Genomic DNA, 20375 nt, shown 5'->3' with positions numbered 1-20375 from the left:
ACCTCCATCTCTTATCATTTACTTGACAGAGGTCTAGATAGCCCGAAACCCTTGATAGAATGAAAAACAGTTTTGGCATGCAGTGTACTTGCTTGATCACTCCCTTACCTCCACCCTCTGCTTTGCGTTGAGCTCTTGAGTGTGCGCTGGACAGCTGCCGGGCTGTGCGCTGGACAGCTCCCTCAGGCCCAAAAGCACTTAGGCATAGTCCCTCTAATTCTTGCTGATGTATGTGTGTCCCTACAACTCTCCTTATAAAACACTGCATGGGTTTGAGCCAGAGCGAATGCTCTACCTCAAGCCTAGACAGACCCAGAGCCAAACATAAGGATGAGACGAAGAGTGCTTCTTTATTCTGACCGAACTACCGTAATTGACTCAGACAGCAATATGATTGGGCTGGCCCTAACGATCAAAACATATAGCCATGGAAGTGGACAACAGTCCAATTCAATTATAGAGGTAAACACTGAAGAACAGATTGGGAACAGTTTTTTATTTTTTAAAGCAACAGTCTGTGTCAGGGTAAGGTGTTGAAATAGCAGATTGGTTCTTAAAGCCACAATCAGGCCATTTGTGTTATCACGTTGAGAGAGAGAACTAACTCTGCTTTTGAGGGGTACACTCCTCTAGCCTCCTGTTAAACCACCTGACTCCACATTCAGTGTATTTGCTGTCATAGTCCAAATTCATATGTATGTAATCTACGTAGGTATCCCTATTTGAAACGAGAGAGCGAGAGGGAAAGAGAGAGACACCAACTCTGCTTCTGAGGGGTAGACTCCTCTAGCCTCCTATTAAACCACCTGACTCCACATTCAGTGTATTTGCTGTCATAGTCCAAATTCATATGTATGTAATCTACGTAGGTATCCCTATTTGAAACGAGAGAGAGAGAGAGAGAGGGAAAGAGAGACACCAACTCTGCTTCTGAAGGGTACACTCCTCTAGCCTCCTGTTAAACTACCTGACTCTACGAGAGACAATGGCAGAACTACTGTTTTACCCTTAAAAAAACAAAAACATTTTGATTCATCCAGCACAGCCCTACATACCAAAACGAAAAATCTACATGTTTTTCCGAAACTAAGTCAAGCGAGCTGTAACATCTTGGGTCTAGGATACATGAGAGAGAGAAGTGTTTTAAGTTTAGCATCGCTTACCGCTAGCACACCACACAACATGAGCCTCAGCTGGCAGCGATGCAAAATAAGCCCATGTAAAGGGAAAACCAGTACACACAGTATGACACAGGCATGGTTCACCGCACTGCAGTAAAATATGTATGGCGACGGGGTGAAATGTAAGAAAAGCAACCCCTTTTCTCCAAAATAAATGTTAAATTCTGAAAAATAAATGTTAAATTCTGAAAATATATCCACAGGGCGAGCCGTGCATCATGGGAGTGAAAAGAATCTACAGGAAGTTGAAGCCCATAGCCAGGTGCGTTATGGGTAAGACATACTCGGTCACGATGACCTCGGCGCCCTGCGACTGCACAGAGGCCGACTTTGAGTGGTGAGTAGACAGATGGGTCCCGCTTCACATTAAGTACCCCTAAATTACGCATAAGTAGGTACAGTGTAAATACAATGTAAGTAAACTGGCACACAATACACATAGTAAACATCACACAAGTTAACGGTTTACTTGAATGGAATTGTACTGCAATAGATCAACTAACCGGAACTGGCCGATGGTACTTGAGGAGAGACTGCAACACACTACTCGACCACAAACACGTCTAGCGTTACAACTTCTGCCTAAGCCGCCCTATCAATATACCACTGGCATATGGAGTGGAGGAGGGAAAAAAAGAAGCCTGGAAGTGAAGGATGAAAAGATAAGGGATCACCGTCATGGTGAAGCTCACTCCAGATTAGAATTGCAGAGGAAACACAGCTTCTGGATTCTCTTGGAGGCTGCTCCGGCTAAGTGGAATGCAGTCAACTGCACCACTCCAAGCTGTGTGTGTGTCGAAGAATGAAGGAAAAAGCGCAGAGAGAGAGAGAGAGAGAGAGAGAGAGAGAGAGAGAGAGAGAGAGAGAGAGAGAGAGAGAGAGAGAGAGAGAGAGAGAGAGAGAGAGAGAGAGAGAGAGGGTTTGACAGGATCCAAGTTTGCATGGGGGATAGGGAGTGGGATAGGGAAGTGTGTGTGTGTGTGTGTGTGTTTCTCCTTGAATGTCACCATACTTTTAAGAAACCAACTGTCACTGCTTTTGTGGTTTTCAGCTTTTGCCAGTGACTCTGTTCATCAACGACGCATTTCCAAAGCATTATTTGCTACAAACTTCACAATCCATTTCTTTTAATTATCTATCAGTATTATTAATGTTGCTTTTGTTAATTCCCAAATCCGTGGGCCCCTTGAGTGAGGCGGTGAACTTGGAATGAGTTTTAATAAGAGACGATTAATCACCGGGCTTAATAGTGTTCATTAACTATCACAACACTTCTGCATCTCTGTGCATGTCTGCCTAATTGGGCCAATTTGTTCCTATCATTTTGAGGACGCGCGTGCTGTCAACGTTGCCTTTTAATGATAGGACAAACAAACAAGATGTTTTTAAAAATAAAATAGGGTTTTTGTCAAATTAGTTTTGTTTCAGATGTGTTTTCAGGCCCCAGTGCAGAGTCCCACCCCAAACCCTCAAAGACAATTCCTCTGTCACATAAATCAAATGTATCAAAACAAACTTTGTAGAATTTCACTTGACTGTGTTAATGCTATTATTGTAGCATAAACTACTTTGGCTGGGTTTGAAAAACTAAAAATACAATAATATTATTACAGAATTTCTGTAAAATCAATAAGTGCCTGTGAAATTCTTCAATTATTTTCACTCCAGGGTCACCAGCATGAGTCAGGAATTGAATCACTTATAACAGTTGACTGTGTATCATTTCACTCGACTGTTTTTATTTTGGTATGATCCAAATATTACAGTGACTATGGCTACGAGAGGCGGAGTGATGGCAAGTGCACCCCCGCCTTTTGGTTCCTCCCATCGTCCATGTCTAGAAGCTGTACCACAGGGACTACTTTCATCAACAGCACTGGGTAAGCAGATTTTCCCCATAACCATATGTGTGAGTTGTTTACTCTTTTTTTTCAAAGTAGATTTGTTTAAGACTACCAAGAATCACACAGTGTGACCCTGATTTAACCCACTGCAGTAAAAGGTTGTTTTCTGGCTCAAATTAAGTTCCTACATCTGTATGTACACTCATTCACTATTTAATTCAAACTGACTGCAAAGGTACACTTGGAATAAGGGTATTTCAAATGACAGGACATTTTTGTAAGAGAATGTATTCTCAATAGCCAACCTGCTAACCTGCTAAGGTCGTCCTTCTCGATGCTCATGTATCCATCAGCAAAGCTTCTAACCGCGGTTGTGACCTGTGTGCATTCAGCTACAGGAAGGTGGTGTCCAATAACTGCACAGCGGGAGTCATAGCAGAGTACACGGCCAGGAGGCAGCACTGTCCTACCCAGGCCCCCAAAGGCCTGCACCTCGTCACCAGTGAGGGAAAGCTGACAGCTACGCTGGGCACCAATGTCACCTTCCTGGTGTTTCTTGAAGAGGTGAGTGGTTTTTTCCCCCTAAGGAGCAATACAGTAACTGGCTTCCTGTTCATTCAGACCGGGCGCTGACTTTAACTCATTATTGTAAAATGTATGTCAACTCTCCACTTCTGTAATAGCAACACAATACTCTCTATTATATTACTATGCCTTTACATCTTCATATAAAGTGTTAGAAAATGACATGTTCGTGGAAATGTTATTTCAAACATACCTACAGTAGCTAGTGTAAGAATACCGTTTTCTTTCTTCAATCTGATGACCGTCACCTCCTGTATAGGGCGACGGAGCCAGGACGAGCATCATGGTGGACTTCGGGACGGTCACGCTCTGACCTACTCCAACGTGAGCTCCATAGAGGATGGGGTCAAGCACGTCTACAAGGCTGTGGGGATCTACCGTGTGTCCGCTACAGGAGAGAACAGGCTGGGGTCGGAGAGCGTGGTGCTGTACCTCCACGTCACATGTGAGTCTGTCTCTCTCACTGTGGGTTCACCAAGTCATGGTCTTCAACCGCCATACTTCATGTTTGGTCTTCGACCTTTAACATGTGAGTGTAGTTTTTCTCTTACCGTATCTTACCTCAAGTCAGTGTAGCCCGTAATGTACAGACATATGAGTGAGGTAGTCATGCAATTCTGACACACAAAATTGTTCCTTTGCAGACTTTTACTTGCGTAGAACAGTGTTTCCCAGCCCTGGTCCTCGAGTACCCCGCCAACAGTACACATTTGTATTGTAGTCTTGAACAAGCACACCTCATTCAACTCATTGAGGGCTTAGTGATTAGTTGACAAGTTGAATCAGGTGTGCTTGTTCAAGGTTACAATAAAAATGTGTACTGTTGGCGGGGTACTGGAGGACCAGGGTTAGGAAACACTGGCATAGAACGTTATGTTTGTTTTCTGTTTGTGTCATATGCATGTCATGGTCCGACATCAGTGGAGATTAAGGGAGCCTAAATCCATTACAATTCCAGTCAAACCGAAGCCATTTTCTCTATATAATGCCCCTTCAGGGTACCCCCACTCTAACTCTAACATGCAAGTCATTCCCGTCTTCTCTGTGATGATGGGGCTGACCACCCCTGGTGGTTTCGTGGGTGGCAGATGTAACGTAGTTGACGTATTGATCAGGGAGCTGTGGGACCTTGCAGTCTGTCCGTCTTGATGTGCCAGCCGTTGCAAATGGGAACGACCAGGCCTCAGGAGTGCCAGGGATAAAAAATAACACACAGATGGCGTCCACAACGTCCCAGAATGGACCAGATCCTCTGAATGCAGCTCACTTGTTGTTGTTGTTGTTGTTGTTATGTGCCTTCAGTTCACAAGGGGCCCATAGACGGATACTCTGAAGTTTTCTGCTTACCTTCATTTAATTAGAGGCCACAAAACTGGTTGGTCAATTGGTTCACTGTAATATGTCATTTTTGTGCCTTCATTTCATATCATAAGGGGCTACAAACTTACTTTGTCGATTCAGTCAGTTCACTGTGATGAATTTTTAGGGCAGATCATTTTGAATGCAATTTCATCCATTTCATAAGAGGCCCCAAAACATTGTGGAGTCAGTCTCAGTGGGTTCACTGTCGTGTATTTTTTGTGACTGAGTAGGTCAGCTGGAGTATATCCATCTCTCCGCTCCCTTTGTGGCGGTGAAGAGTAAGGAAGTCAACCTCACTGCTGTGCTGTGGCCTAGCCAAGTGGGAACAGTCACCTACATCTGGTGGTTCGGAAATAACACTGAGGTAAGATGATATACTTCAATACTGCTGGGGCTTGTAGTTTTAGTGTGTGCTCATCCTTCACACTGTAAGATAAAGTGACGTGAAGAAAGATTTGTGCCAGATTTACAAATTAGAGCAGTATTTGTCTGACTTAATTCAGAATTTGTTTTGTTTGGTTGGGCAATGAGTTTAGCTACTAATGCAGCTGCTAGCTATTCTAGTACGTGAGGAAATGATCCAGAATTAGCATGTCGGAGCCATTTCAAGAACAAATGGAGATCCAAGTAACGACAGAGAGAACTGCTGGTGTCTCATGGAACTCTCCCCGGACAGTTCTATGTAGCACAGCTGCGATCATGGTTCCTTGGGGGGCGATGTGGGTTGTGTTTATGTCTGTGGCTGCCTGCCTGCCTCCCGGCTGACACCTCTGTAGTGTAAATAGTGCCTGTGTGAGATGTTAACAAGGTTGATAAGGGCCTCCCATGGGAACTCCCTTGCTCTCTCGCTCTTCTTTCCCTCTCTTCCCTTTTCTCGCTCGCTCTCTTTCTCTCTCTCTTTCTCTCTCTTTTTCTCTCTCTCTTTCTCTTTGCAGCCGATAATCACCCTGGAAGGGAGCGTGGCGTGCACGTTCTCCCGGGAAGGCGTCAACACTGTCACTGTGCAGGTGTCCGCTGGGAATTCCATCCTGCAGGACCGGAAAACCATCGCTGTCCACGGTGAGCAATGAGCTGGTTTTTTTGTTGTTAGTTTTGTATTGTAAACAGCCAGACAGCCATGTATACTTCCAGAGGTTGGTTTCTAGTTGACTTTGTAGATTTTAATGTACTGGAGGTTGGCTAGTAAATATGATTTTAAAGTAGCTAAAAGAAGTAGTTAAAAGTAATTGTTTACCACTCATTAATTCAGACAGTAGGACAGAAATAGAAAAGCATCGCCATCAGCTGATCATCGTAGTTGTTTCTCTGTGCAGAATATTTCAGGTCACATCTACTAGCCTTCTCATCTAACCTGGATGACCACAACCCCGATGTGGCCGAATGGAGACTGGACGTCAGCAGAGTCATCAAGAACTCCATGGTCAAAGTGAGTGGTCCTTGAATCTAACTGTATATTACATGTGTACACACACACACACACACACACACACACACACACACACACACACACACACACACACACAGAGAGTATATACCAAGCAGAAATATAAATGCAACAATTTCAATGATTTTACTGAGTTACAGTTCATATAAGGATATCAGTCAATTTAAATAAATTCATTACACCCTATTCTATGGATTTCACACGACTGGGCAGCGGCACAGCCAATGGTGGGGCTGGGAGGGCATAGGCCCACCCACTTAGGAGCCAGGCCCAGCCAATCACAACCCCCCCTCAAACGATCCCGCAGGTGCAGGTAAAGAAGCCAGATGTGGAGGTCCTGGGCTGGAGTGGTTACATGCGGTCTAGGTGAGGCCAGTTGGACGTACTGCCAAAATCTCTAATGGAGGCAGCTTGTGGTAGAGATATGAAAATGATCTGGCAACAGCTCTGGTGGACTTTCCTGCAGTCAGCATGCCAGTTGCACACCTGTCAGGTGGATGGGTTATTCTGGAAAGGAGCACTGATGGGGATGTAAACAAATTTGTGCACAACATTTGAGAGAAATAAGCTTTTTGTGCATATGGAGAAAAAAAAATATATATATTTTTTATTTTATTAATTTTTTTTCAGCTCATGAAACGCTTTGTTTATCAACACTTTGGCGTTTATATTTTGGTTCAGTGTATTTAGTCTGTGGCCCACTTTACAATACATTCCCTGTGACCTCAGGTTGTGACTGAGATGAATCCACGTTTTATGATAACTGGCAAGGGGAAATGACTTCAAGTACGTTGTAAATTGCTGTTGCACTGCCTTCCCTGTCACATTGAACTATGGAATTGCTGGTCGCCTGTGAGTTCAGGGTCGTGTTTGTGGAGGCCATATAAATACAAATACATCTTGTAGGAAAGGTGGGATCCTATGATGGTGCCACGTTGAAATTCACTGAGTTCTTCAGAAAGGCCCTTGTTTATGGAGATTGCATGGCTGTGTGCTTAATTTTATACACCTGTCAGCAACAAGTGTGGCTGAAATAGCCTAATCCACTCATTTGAAGGGGTGCCCACATACTTTTGTATATACAGTTGAAGTCGGAAGTTTACATACACCTTAGCCACTCAGTTTTTCACAATTCCTGACATTTAATCATAGTAAAAATGCCCTGTCTTATGTCAGTTAGGATCACCATTTGATTTTAAGAATGTGAATTATAAGTGAAATAATCTGTCTGTAAACAATTGTTGGAAAAATCACTTGTCATGCACAAAGTAGATGTCCTTACTGACTTGCCAAAACGATAGTTTGCTAATTAACAAGAAACATGTGGAGTGGTTGAAAAATGAGTTTTAATGACTCCAACCTAAGTGTATGTAAACTTCTGACTTCAACTGTATAATGTACTTCAAATCCACATATGACATGTTGGATAGACATTGTCGTATTCACAAAATGTATTGAATTGCTCATACTATTCGGTATATTTGAGAACGGAAATCATACCATATTTGATACAAACAGCTCAGGACCTGAGTAGTATGATCATTTCAGATCTAAGTCTCATTGATGTTAGTAATAATGCATCACAGTGAGTATCACAGTCACACTAATTATGATCATACAGACAATTCCTATTTTTCGATACCACTGCTTTCCACATTGATGTGCTTAGTGACATGAAAAGCAATCCATTCTGGTCCTCTTTGTTCTTTTTCCCTTTCCTCCTCTCCATCTTCCTCTTCATCTTCCTCCTCTCCATCTCCCTCTTCTTCCTCCTTTCCATCTCCCTCTTCTTCCTCCTCTCCATCTCCCTCTTCTTCCTCCTCTCCATCTCCCTCTTCTTCCTCCTCTCCATCTCCCTCTTCTTCCTCCTCTCCATCTCCCTCTTCTCCATCTCCTTCCTCCCTCTTCATCTTCCTGCTCTCCATCTCCCTTTTCTTCCATCATCCTCGTCTCCCCCTCCATCTCCCGCTTCCTCTTTTCCACTTCCTCTCCCAACTCCTCATCCTACCCCTCTACCCCTTCTCATCTCTCTCTTCTTTCTCTCCCTCCTCCTCATCTTTCTCTAGGCCACAGGGGTGAGCCCGGAGCTGCTCCTTGTCACCGTCCTACCAGGGTTGCCCACGGCTGCAGAGTTTTTCCTCCTGCCAGACAAAGAGTTAACAGAGGGCAAGCCAGAGAAGAACTCAGCTCATTTAGACCAGGTATAATTGATTAAAGAACAGGCATTTTGTGTGAGTTGAAACATAGACATAACATATTATAGGCCTTAGCCTTATTCAAAATGCATGATATAAAGGTTTATTCAATGCTTGTGACAGGTTCAAAAAACATATCGGTCAGTGTTACCTGTCAGTTAACTATTAGCAAAATGGGTATCTGACAACTACCATAAAAGTAAATCATAAAATTGAATACATTACGTTCCTGTATTGATTCATGCCAGATGTTTGAGTGGGAGTAGTAGCATACTTTTTATGCGTTCATTTGACAAACACTTATCACTGAATGGCATTTGGAGCTATATTTTAGGGGGATATTACTCTGCTTGTTGGATGTTTGGGTTTGACGGCTAAGCACTTGTTTTCTTGCACCAACATGTTCGCCATCTGTTGATTTCCTTGTTATTCCATTTGGCATAATTTAGACGTCTCCACTGAACTAAACATGAGTAGGCTTAGAAATATTCATTTTTCTAACATTCCTCACTAATACATAGCTGTGTTGGTCTATACTGCTACATGGTCTGAAAACAGAATTGCAACGTATTTGTATGGCTTATAAGGCTTCATATTTTCTCCAGTAGATGCCAATTTGTAGATGCCAGTAGATGCCAACATGCCATTGTCCACATGGGCTTACACACACACACACACACACACACACACACACACACACACACACACACACACACACACACACACACACACACACACACACACACACACACACACACACACACACACACACTCTGCAGAAATCAACTAGCCTCATCAATAAGTGTGACAAGCTTTTAAAAGCCATCTCTGCGGACAACTTTACTGTAGAATTCCCCGAGTCATCTCTATGTGAGAGGGCGGGGGTTGCAGTCTTTCACAGGAATAAATCCTGACAAAGATGGTGTCTCTGCTGATTCTGAATCAGCAGCAGGTATCAAGATGGACTGAATTAGCTCCACGGCCCATATAATAGATCATGGATGATCATTAAAAAGATGTGAGTAGAATAGAACCACTCAGGCCGCAGCAATACATCTTTATTCAAGGTTTGCATCTTGAAAGTGTAATGTGCGGTTGTGCTTATTAGATTGTATAATAGATTTAGTGAGCCCGATACAGAGTGAGGAAAAAGTAATTATTCATAGCTGGAGTCTAATTTTAAACTTGGTAGGAAATCTAAAAGCTGGAAGCAATGTGAAGGACTGGGAGAAACTACTCGTATCACAATTCATTTGGTAAATGAGGCAGATAAAATTTAATGAAGCCTAGCAAAGAAATAAGATGGATTCCGCAGGGAAAAGGGAATTTGTTTGGCCAGGGTCGTTCTATGCATGACCTGCGTACAGATTCTCTGTTTTTAGTCTTTGGCCTGAATGCAACGTGAAAAGGATACAACTTTGTTAAATGACATATCTGACATAATGTGTTACAGTTTAGATGTATAATAGTACAACTCATCGTTTGTGCGATTTGATATCATATGGACGGTACAGTTCAGGGGACTATGTCCGGGCTAAATTGGAAGCATCATGAAATGGAACACCGTATTCCAGCTGTAGCCTCAAGGTCAGGGTGATATGTCTGATTTATGTCCAAACTGCACGTTCTATGTGCAGAAGGTTACTTGTCGCTCTAAAATACCCGGTGTAAAAGCAAGGTTTTTCATCAAATAGGCCCTGCATTATGTATTGAAGTGGTGAGAACCGGCACGGATTCATCCATAGATATTTCTCTTTAAATGGGTTTCTGGGTGGAGGGAGCGTGCGGTGAACCGGGGGGGGGGGGATAGTATCAGCGAGTCATTGGTTGTGGGTATCAGTAAGTATGTGGTGGAAAGTTCTGCCTCAGCATGGTATGCATGAGAAGAAACTCATTCTGAAACTAACCAATAATATGACTAGAGTAGGCGTACTATTTAATGATGTCTTATATTCTGTCTCTTTTATACTGTACGGTGAAGTGTATTGAGATGATTTTATGCAGTTTAGATACAGTTGGATTTGATTTAGTGTTGATCTATTGACTAGCGGTCAAGAGCGTTGGGACAGTAACCGAAAGGTTGCTGGTTTGAATCCCCGATCCGACTAAGTGAACATCTGTTAATCAGTCATGTGCGCCGAATACAAAAAGTGTAGACCTTACCGTGAAATCCTTACTTACAAGCCCTTAACCAACAGTGAATGTAGTTCAAGAAAGAGTTAAGAAAGTATTTACCAAATAAACTAAAGTAAAAAATACTAAAAGTAACACAAAATAACAATAATGAGTGGGTTAGTCTAAGGTAATTTGTACATGTAAAAACAAATTGGGGGGGGGGGGGTCAATGTAAATAGTCTGGGTGGCCATTTGATTAATTGTTCAGCGGTCTTATGGCTTGGGGGTGGAGCTGTTAAGGAGCCTTTTGGTCTTACACGGAACCCAAACCGGCTGCGCGCGTGCGCCATCGTGCATAAATCTTTTTTGTCCCCCTACACCAAATGCAACCACGACACGCAGGTTAAAATATTGAAACAAACTCTGAACCAATGACATTAATTTGGGGACAGGTCGAAAAGCATTAAACATGTATGGCAATTTAGCTAGTTGCTTGCACTTGCTAGCTAATTTGTCCTATTTAGCTAGCTTGCTGTTGCTAGCTAATTTGTCCTGGGATATAAACATTGAGTTGTTATTTTACCTGAAATGCACAAGGTCCTCTACTGCGACAATTAGCTATATAGCAGCTATAGAACTTTTTGAGGATCTTTTCAGTCTCCTGAGGGGGAAAAGGTTTTGTCGTGCCCTGTCTTGGTGTGTTTGGACCATGATAGTTCGCTGGTGATGTGGACACCAAGGAACTTGAAACTCTCGACCTGCTCCACTACAGCCCCGTCGATGTTAACGGGGGCCTGTTCGGCCTGGCCTTTTCCTGTTGTCCATGATCAGCTCCTTTGTCTTGCTCACAAATATATGAGCAATATATTTCCCTCACTAACTTTAAACATCAGCTATCTGAGCAGCTAACCGATCGCTGCAGCTGTACATAGCCCATCTGTAAATAGCCCATCCAATCTACCTACCTCATCCCCATATTTTTATTTACTTTTCTGCTCTTTTGCACTGCAGTATTTCTACTTGCACATTCATCATCTGCACATCTGTCACTCCAGTGTTAATTCTGCTAAATTGTAATTACTTTGCTACAATGGCTTATTTATTGCCTTACCTCCGCATGCCATTTGCACACACTGTAGATAGACTTTCTTTTTTTCTATTGTGTTATTGACTGTACGCTTGTTTCATGTGTAACTCTGTTGTAAGGGTCGCACTGCTTTGCTTTATCTTGGCCAGGTCGCAGTTGTAAATGAGAACTTGTTCTCAACTAGCCTACCTGGTTAAATAAACCATTTTTAAAACATTGAGGGATTGGTAGTTGTCCTGGCACCCCACTGCCAGGTCTCTGACCTCCTCCCTATAGGCTGTCTCATCGTTGTCGGTGACAGGACCCGTGAGCAAGGCAATTAACCCTAATTGCTCCTGTAAATCGCTCTGGATATGACGCTAAATGTACATTTACTCTCACGGATCTTTGATATAAAAAGCTCCAATAAGTTGATTTAGAAATCTTAATATTCTAATTATTATGTAAATCGATGCGCCATATATTTTAAAGGAATGTTTTTGTTGTTGTTTGTCTCTCCCTCTCTAGCTCTCTGAAATCTTGCTTAGCGCCCTCAACCAAAACCTGGTCCAGTTCACCCTTCGGCCTGGGGTCCAGGTCACAGTATACACTGCACATTTGTCAGCAGGTAAGTGTCTGCATCTCTTCTAATACAAATACCTACATTTTGTTTGTGTTTGCTCGGGTATTGTGGATAACTGGGTCTTTTAAATGACTATATAGATGGATAGAGATAGTTCTAGATAGAAGAGCCAGGGCCCCGTATTCAAAAAGCGTCTCAGAGTAGAACTTCTGATCTAGGATCCGTTTTGCATTTTAGATCATAACAAATAAGATTATATGGAAAGGAAGGACCTGATTCTAGATCAGCACTCCTACACTAAGACGCTTTGTGAATACAGGCCCAGGAGGTCTATTTCCTGCCCAGCGACTAACACCACCCCAACCCTGTTGTCTGATTGGCTCCCATCATGTAGCTACACAGAGACATTCAGAGAGTGAGCATCGTTACAAGTATGTGTGCCTCTTCCTTTTGGGGATGCTGCTACTGTCCTAGGGGCTTATAAGATAAAGAGTAAGAGAAGTCAATAAATACCTACCGTATCAAAAACATAATCACAATACAATTTTATATTTTTTTATTGTTATTTTATTGTTATTTTTTGTATTTTATTAATTAGTAGGTGTCACTTTTCATGTTGACTTCTTCTCTATGGAAACTGTTTGGAATTCAATGTATACTGTACTGTGTGACTCTTGTCTCCCACCTCTACAGCGCCCCTAGTGGACACGAGTGAGAACCACAGCGGCTCGGCCATGCTGATGCTGCTGTCGGTTGTGGTTCTGGGTTTGGCGATATTTGTCGTCTACAAATTCAAAAGGTACAGTGCTCATGATATACTGTAGAGATGATCTCTATAACCCATATCTGGTTGTAAGTTGCTAGGACATTGGGAGAATGTTGCTAACCAAGTGGGAAAGTTCCTGAGTGTTGACGAAACATTTTGAATTGGCTAGGACACTGAGGAGTGATCTCTGATATCATTGTTCGACTAGGGTCTAATCCCACTTCTGACCCCAATTGTGAGCTACAGTATATTTATGGTTATACATCAGATAGGAAATTGGGGAAAATTACTAACCAAATGGGAGTTACTGAGTGTCTAGACATTTTGGCATTTAACAAAAATACTGTCTATCAAACGTCTGTGTGAAAACTTTCAGTTTCAAGGGAGAAATGGCTTATCTCTTTCAACTTTCTTAGAATCCTTTTGTCGAGGCATTTTCTCTGTCCGCAAATGAAATGCCAGTCAGCCTTCAGGCATTATCAATATTTAGCCCTTTGAGCTTTGCTAGTTGACCTTTCTGAAATGTGAAATTATTTCCGTCCACCATGGTACAGTTCTGTGTGAAAGGGCAGTAGGGGTCAATGAGACGAGATCTATAGAGGGAAACAGAAGAGGGAGAGAAAGAGCGAAAGCGAAACAACGCATAAATGTGTTTATACAGTAGAATGTCTAATTGCCTTTTTTTATAATATTGTATTTTTGTGTTCCCTTTTTTTTGCATCAAATACAAACATACACATACGAACAGCAACTTACAGACACACACAAACAACGACTACAACTCCTCTGCCTTCCACAAGCATACAGTATAATCCTATTTTACATACAAATATATACAAAATTAGACATGCCGGAAGGCATCGAAACAAAGCATTTAAGTCAACTGGGTATATCTCCTGGGTGCGGCTACACACTATTGGGTTGCAAAAGAGGAGCATCAGAATTATTTGGTCCCCGAGGCAGGCAATCCCTCTCCCATTTTATTAGTTTGGCAAATTTCTTTATCCCCCGTCTCATTGTAAATCTTTCCTCAAGGAAGATCCCAGGCCTCAACGTCTATGCGCAGATGCAGAACGAAAAAGAACAAGAAATGATCCCGAGTCCAGTAAGTCCGACGGAAAGCACCCTGGTGTCCCCGAACACTCCGATGGAGCTGGTGACTTCTCCGGAGCTTATGGACACAGAGTTGAACACAAGGCCCATCGGTAAATGAATACGCCACTTTTTTTTTTTTTTAAAACATGTACAGTGGGGCAAAAAAGTATTTAGTCAGCCACCAATTGTGCAAGTTCTCCCACTTAAAAAGTTGAGAGAGGCCTGTAATTTTCATCATAGGTACACTTCAACTATGACAGACAAAATGAGAAAAAAATTCCAGAAAATTATAGTGGAAAATAAGTAAGCAAGAGCCTCATTCATTGTGGAGAAATGTGACTTAACTCATACTGACTGGAATGTCTTCTGACGTCTCTCCTCGTGTCTCTGTCTCCCATCATCTTCTCATTTAAAGGATGCATCAAACCTCACGCACATGTCAAGTTCTCAACGGAACTCCCCACGTACATCAACATTTAAGAACTCTGGACAACTCCGAAAACAGCAACTCCATTCAGTGTCATGGACTTTTTGAATCATTTGAGCGGACACAATGGTTTTGAGCTTTATACCTGTGCATGTTGGACTTTACTGACTTTGCTGACACTTACTGTGCTCTGTGAAAACCAGAAGAAACTGTATACAGGTTGTTGTTTTTTTTATACGTAATATAAGTCTATCCAATAAAAAAATCTTTTTTGATGAAATGTATTTATACAAAGTCAAGTACATAACTACAAATGGAAAGCCAGCATGATCTAAAGAAAAAAAAGCCTAAAAAACAACTCTTTCGGTTAGCTTACTGTAAGTGTCTTACATCCTTTTTCGCTACTGTGTGTTGCTAACAGAGGTGGTACACTATTTATTCATAAGAATATCCTTTAAAGTATATCACATTTATTTTGTAAATCATGAATGTCTGTGATATATGTGTATTTTAATAACAAATTGCAAACTGAAAAACTATATCAATTATTAATACAACCATTTTGTTTCCGTTCTGTTCACTGTCTCACGAAAAGCTGATTATGGCACAATACTCTTTTGTACTAAAATGTTTTGTTTTTGCTTACAATGTAATAATTCGAAGACAGATACAGGGTTTGGTAGTCACTCTTGATTTGGTGATTTTATTGAACTTTGCTGTTAATCTCTACACTACGAGCTATATTTAACGAGAAACACTAGCTGTAGGACACTTTGTTTTTTCCCCCAATGTATTAGCTTGGCCTGAGAACCGTGGTGCTAGCCTGCTACCATGATAGGGACTTCAAGAGAAGCCAATGTAGATGCATTATGTTTTCAGTTCCCTCTGACACCATGCATTAGTTACACTTGATTTCATAGAGGAGAACTGGGCAAAGGGCAGTTATTTGGGGGGCATCAAAATCGGTCAATATCCTCTCAAAGTAACTTTTTTTCCCGAAGTTAACTGACGTCCCAATTTGGAGGTTGCGAAAGTTAAAATGAAAAACAGCTGCTTTAAAATGAAATATCAAGTGGAGCATTCAGAGCGAAAAAAAGAGTGGACTGCCTTTTAGGGCAAGACACACCAGGGCATTGAAATAGGAAGAACAGAACTGCAAGTCTAGTCAGGAATTTAGTTAATGCAGCCAGTCAAGCTCAATGCTGGTTAAGGTTGGTGACACATTTAGGCTAATGTCCCCCAGTCTCGGCCCTGTGTTCTCCATCTCTGTAGCGTATTATACCCGCTTTCAAGAACCAAAGGAAGTAGAGCGCAGATGGTAGGGTACATGGATGGTTAACTTGTTTTGAGAAGCAGGGTTAGACGCAGTCGAACCCCGAAGTGTTGTTCTGACAGACGTGATTGTTTGGTTGATGGTTATGGCATTTCAGAAGACCCTTACTGTCCTTGTCATTCCATAAAGACAATTATGGAGGGGAAATGGTTATATTTCTGGAATCTTCACATAACCATTATTCTACTGTAGCTGGACAGTGATGCTAAAATATCGCAAGTGACTTGAACTATGTTGCATACATATTGTATACACACACATGAACACCCACCCACCAACACACAACCTAGAATGTACAGTACCAGTCAAGTTTGGACACACCTACTCATTCAAGGGTTTTTCTTAATTTTTTACTATTTTCTACATAGTATTAATGTCTTCAATATTATTATACAATGAAATAACACATGGAATCATGTAGTAACCAAAAAAGTGTTAAACGAATCAAAATGTATTTTATAATTAAGATTCTTCAAAGTAGCCATCCTCTGCCTTGATGACAGCTTTGTACTCTCTTGGCATTCTCTCAACCAGCTTCACCTGGAATGTTTTTCCTTCAGTCTGCGGTCCAAGTCATTCCAAACCATCTCAATTGGGTTGAGGTTGAGTGATTATGGAGGCCAGGTCATCTGATGAGGCACTGAATCACTCTCTTTCTTGGTCAAATAGCCCTTACACAGCCTGGAGTTGTGTTTTGGGTCATTGTCCTGTTGAAAAACAAATGATAGTCCCACTAAGCACAAACCAGATTGGATGGTGTATCGCTGCAGAATGCTGTGGTAGCCATGTTGGTTAAGTATGCCTTGAATTCTAAATAAATCACAGACAGAGTGTCACCAGCAAAGCACCATCACACCACCTCCTCCATGCTTCACGGTGGGAACCACACATGCGGAGATCATCCGTTCACCTACTCTGCGTCTCAGAAAGACATGACGGTTGGAACAAAACATCTCAAATTTGGATTAATCAGACCAAAGAACTGATTTCCACCAGTCTAATGTCCATTGCTCATATCTCTTCGCTCAAGCAAGTCTCTTCTTCTTATTGGTGTTCTTTAGCAGTGGTTTCTTTGCAGCAATTCAACCATGAAGGCCTGATTCACACAGTCTCCTCTGAACAGTCGATGTTGAGATGTGTCTGCTACTTGAACTCTGAAGCATTTATTTGGGCTGCAATTTCTGAGACTGGTAACTCTAACAAACTTATCCTCTGCAGCAGAAGTAACTCTGGGTCTTCCTTTCCTGTGGCGGTCCTCATGAGAGCCAGTTTCATCATAGTGCTTGATGGTTTTTGCGACTGCACTTGGAAGAAACTTTCAAAGTTCTGGAACTGTTCCACCTTGACTGACTTTCATGTCTTACAGAAATAATGGACTGTTGTTTCTCTTTGCTTATTTGAGTTGTTCTTGCCATAATATGGACTTTGTCTTTTACCAAATAGGCTATCTTCTGTATACCACCCCTACCTTGTCACAACACAACTGATTGGCTCAAACTCGGAAAATAAAAAAGGAAATCAAATTCTACAAATAAACTTTTAACAAGGCACACCTGTTAATTGAAATTAATTCCAGGTGACTACCTCATGAATCTGGTTGAGAGAATGCCAAGAGTGTTCAAAGCTGCCATCAAGGCAAAGGGTGGCTACTTTGAAGAATCTCAAATATATAATATATTTTGAGTAACACTTTTTTTTGGTTACCACATGATTCCATGTGTTATTTCAAAGCTTTGATGTCTACACTATTATTCTACAATGTAGAAAATAGTAAAAATAAAGAAAAACCCTTGAATGTGTAGGGGTGTCCAAACTTTTGACTGGTAGTGTAAATCGAGAAAGAAACAGGACAATGTTCATGTCTTTGATCTTAAATAAGAGGTCTTTTCACATAGCAATGTAACAATGAGTTAGTTCATGGCAAAGCTTCTTTTTTCATTATGAAAAAGGGCCCATCCTCTGGTTTAAACATGTATATTTGAGGCTGCATGCTAGTACTTTTTTAAATAACAAACCTAATTTCATCTTCTGTTTTTATTTTTTACTTTCAAATCGACAAGAACATAGGTATTTCCTCTCAAAGAATACTATAAAGTTGCTATTTTATGTGTATCAAAAACTATGACATTGTAACAGCTTTTGGCTAATGTTTTAACAAATGTCTGGTTGAACTACAGAATATAGAACTCCATCAGAGCAGCAGGAAACTCTAGCAATATGACCCTATATTTACTCCTGATTATCACATTAAAGGATTTAAGAGACTTTTCTGAGTGAATGGTCTCTTTAACATAAGTCTTCAAATAACAAGCTTTCGTGCTCCATATAAGTATTTTGACCAACAGAACAATGGCGGAGCTCTCAGAACCACCCCTTAGGCAATATTTAGCTGAGAACGAATCCACCGGCCCACACTGGCTCAAGTTAAGCACCTTCTGCCTTTGAATCCTTCAGGTTCACAAATGGAGGCGGACAGGTGGAACTTCCTGGAAGCTCTGCTGGCAAGTGATAGGGAAACTCTGGGTCGGGATGTTCAGACATTTTGTGATGTTATAACATACTATGATGTCACAGGACAGGAACCCAAGGTGTGGGCTGGGCTGTATACGAATGACAGACTAGCTAGACTAAGAAACGGGCATGTCCAGTTCTCAACAGCCTGAATGTCTTGTTTCTAAAGCAGTTCTAATATGGACACCGTAAAACCTTGTTTAACATCTCAAACAAGGTCTGATATCTACCAGTGAAACCAGCAGTATGGTGTCCATTTTAGGACATTATCCAGCTGTGAGAAGGCATTAAAAGGAAGCCAGCAGAGACACTTCCTGAGGACTTGATTTTGTTCATCCCTAAGCTATAACTTCGCTCTCTTCCCCCATAGAGTTCGTGAGATTATTTTTGTAGACAGAGTTTTATTACTGTAAAGCTTTTATATAAAAATACAAAAGTTTAGGTGTACAATATTTTTTGTTTTGACCTTTAAATGTGCTGTGTGTAATTGTTTTATGCATTTACAATCATATTTATTAAATTAAAAAGTTGATGTTAACAGTGTTTTCATTTTCTTACAATATTTGTTTAAAAAAATACTATGTATTTGAGGAAGTTATATTCAACCTATAAAGAAAATCGAATCAAATGTGTTGGTATATTCTTATCCAGGCATGCATGACAAATACATTGACAAATGTTGCATTTACCTTTACATCCATACTTGGTAAATACAATGACAAATGTATTTTCTCATATGCATACAGTAGGTGTAGTAGATAAGTGATTCCAGTAATGGTATACTTGATAATATGTCAACTTTAAGTAATAGCACCAACCTTGCCATGCATAAAGCACTCAATATAGCCTATCTTTTATCACAATGACTTCGCTATGAAATCCTCATCACGCTTCCTGTCCTGTAGGGGATCTGAGGCAACATAACGCAAGAGTGGTGATAATTCTGACAGTAATACAGAACCCTGTGTCCCCAACAAAGGGTTAATGGGAGAGAGATGGAGAAAGAGAGTGAGCGATGGAGAGGGTGACAGAGAGAGGGAGTGAAAGAAGCCGAAAGGAGATGATTGAGCATTAGAAGAGACCGATGGAGAAGAGACTGGGATAGAGATATGGAGGGAGGGAGAGAGAGAGAGCAGAATGGAGAAAGAACAATGGAAAGAGAGACGGAGACCAACGTCCGGGGCCATTAGTGATGCATGGTAATGCTGCATCAGACTGACTTGAGGGACTCTTTAATCGTTCAAAGTCAGACCAGGGCCGGTGCCCTGGGAGACAGAGGGGAGATTAACCAAAGATCAATGCCAACAGGGGGCTAAGCCCAGCGCTCCCTACTGCTGATCCTGACATCTCAAGGAAATGGACTGCAAGTGTCCCCAGAGAACCAGCAGCTAGAGCACACAACACAGCACAGTGTAGCCCTACTGCCTATATAGGGCTGGTATTATTAGACTAAAGCAGAGACACACAGACACAGAGAAAGGCGTTTAACACTGTTGAAGAAAAACATGCGATGATGACGTTCAACTTGCAATGCCAATATTAGCCAGCGAAGAGAGGGAGAGAATGGCATCAAACACTTTTAAGTTAATCATGTGATTGCATTTCTAGTGTGCTTTGATTTCAATGGTTCTTCACCCAAGGAACATGATACCTACAGTGCCTTGTGAAAGTATTCACCCCTTTGGCATTTTTCCTATTTTGTTGCCTTACAACCTGGAATTATTATAGATTTTCTGGGGGTTTGTATCATTTGATTTACACAACATGCCTACCACTTTTATTGTGAAATAAGACCAACAAACAGAAAACTTGAGCGTGCATAACTATTCATCCCACCCAAAGTCAATATGTTGTAGGGCCACATTTTG

General features: G+C 41.5%; 1 pseudogene; it reads left to right on the top strand.

The window, feature by feature from the left end:
• Positions 1 to 19045, top strand: part of LOC115142430 (VPS10 domain-containing receptor SorCS1-like) — a 163861-nt pseudogene extending 144816 nt beyond the window's left edge.
• The last annotated feature ends 1330 nt before the right edge of the window (positions 19046 to 20375 follow it).

This window comes from Oncorhynchus nerka, linkage group LG15 (genome assembly GCF_034236695.1).
Source record: "Oncorhynchus nerka isolate Pitt River linkage group LG15, Oner_Uvic_2.0, whole genome shotgun sequence".
Classification (NCBI taxonomy): Eukaryota; Metazoa; Chordata; class Actinopteri; order Salmoniformes; family Salmonidae; genus Oncorhynchus; species Oncorhynchus nerka.
This window is presented reverse-complemented; position numbering and strand designations above follow the sequence as displayed.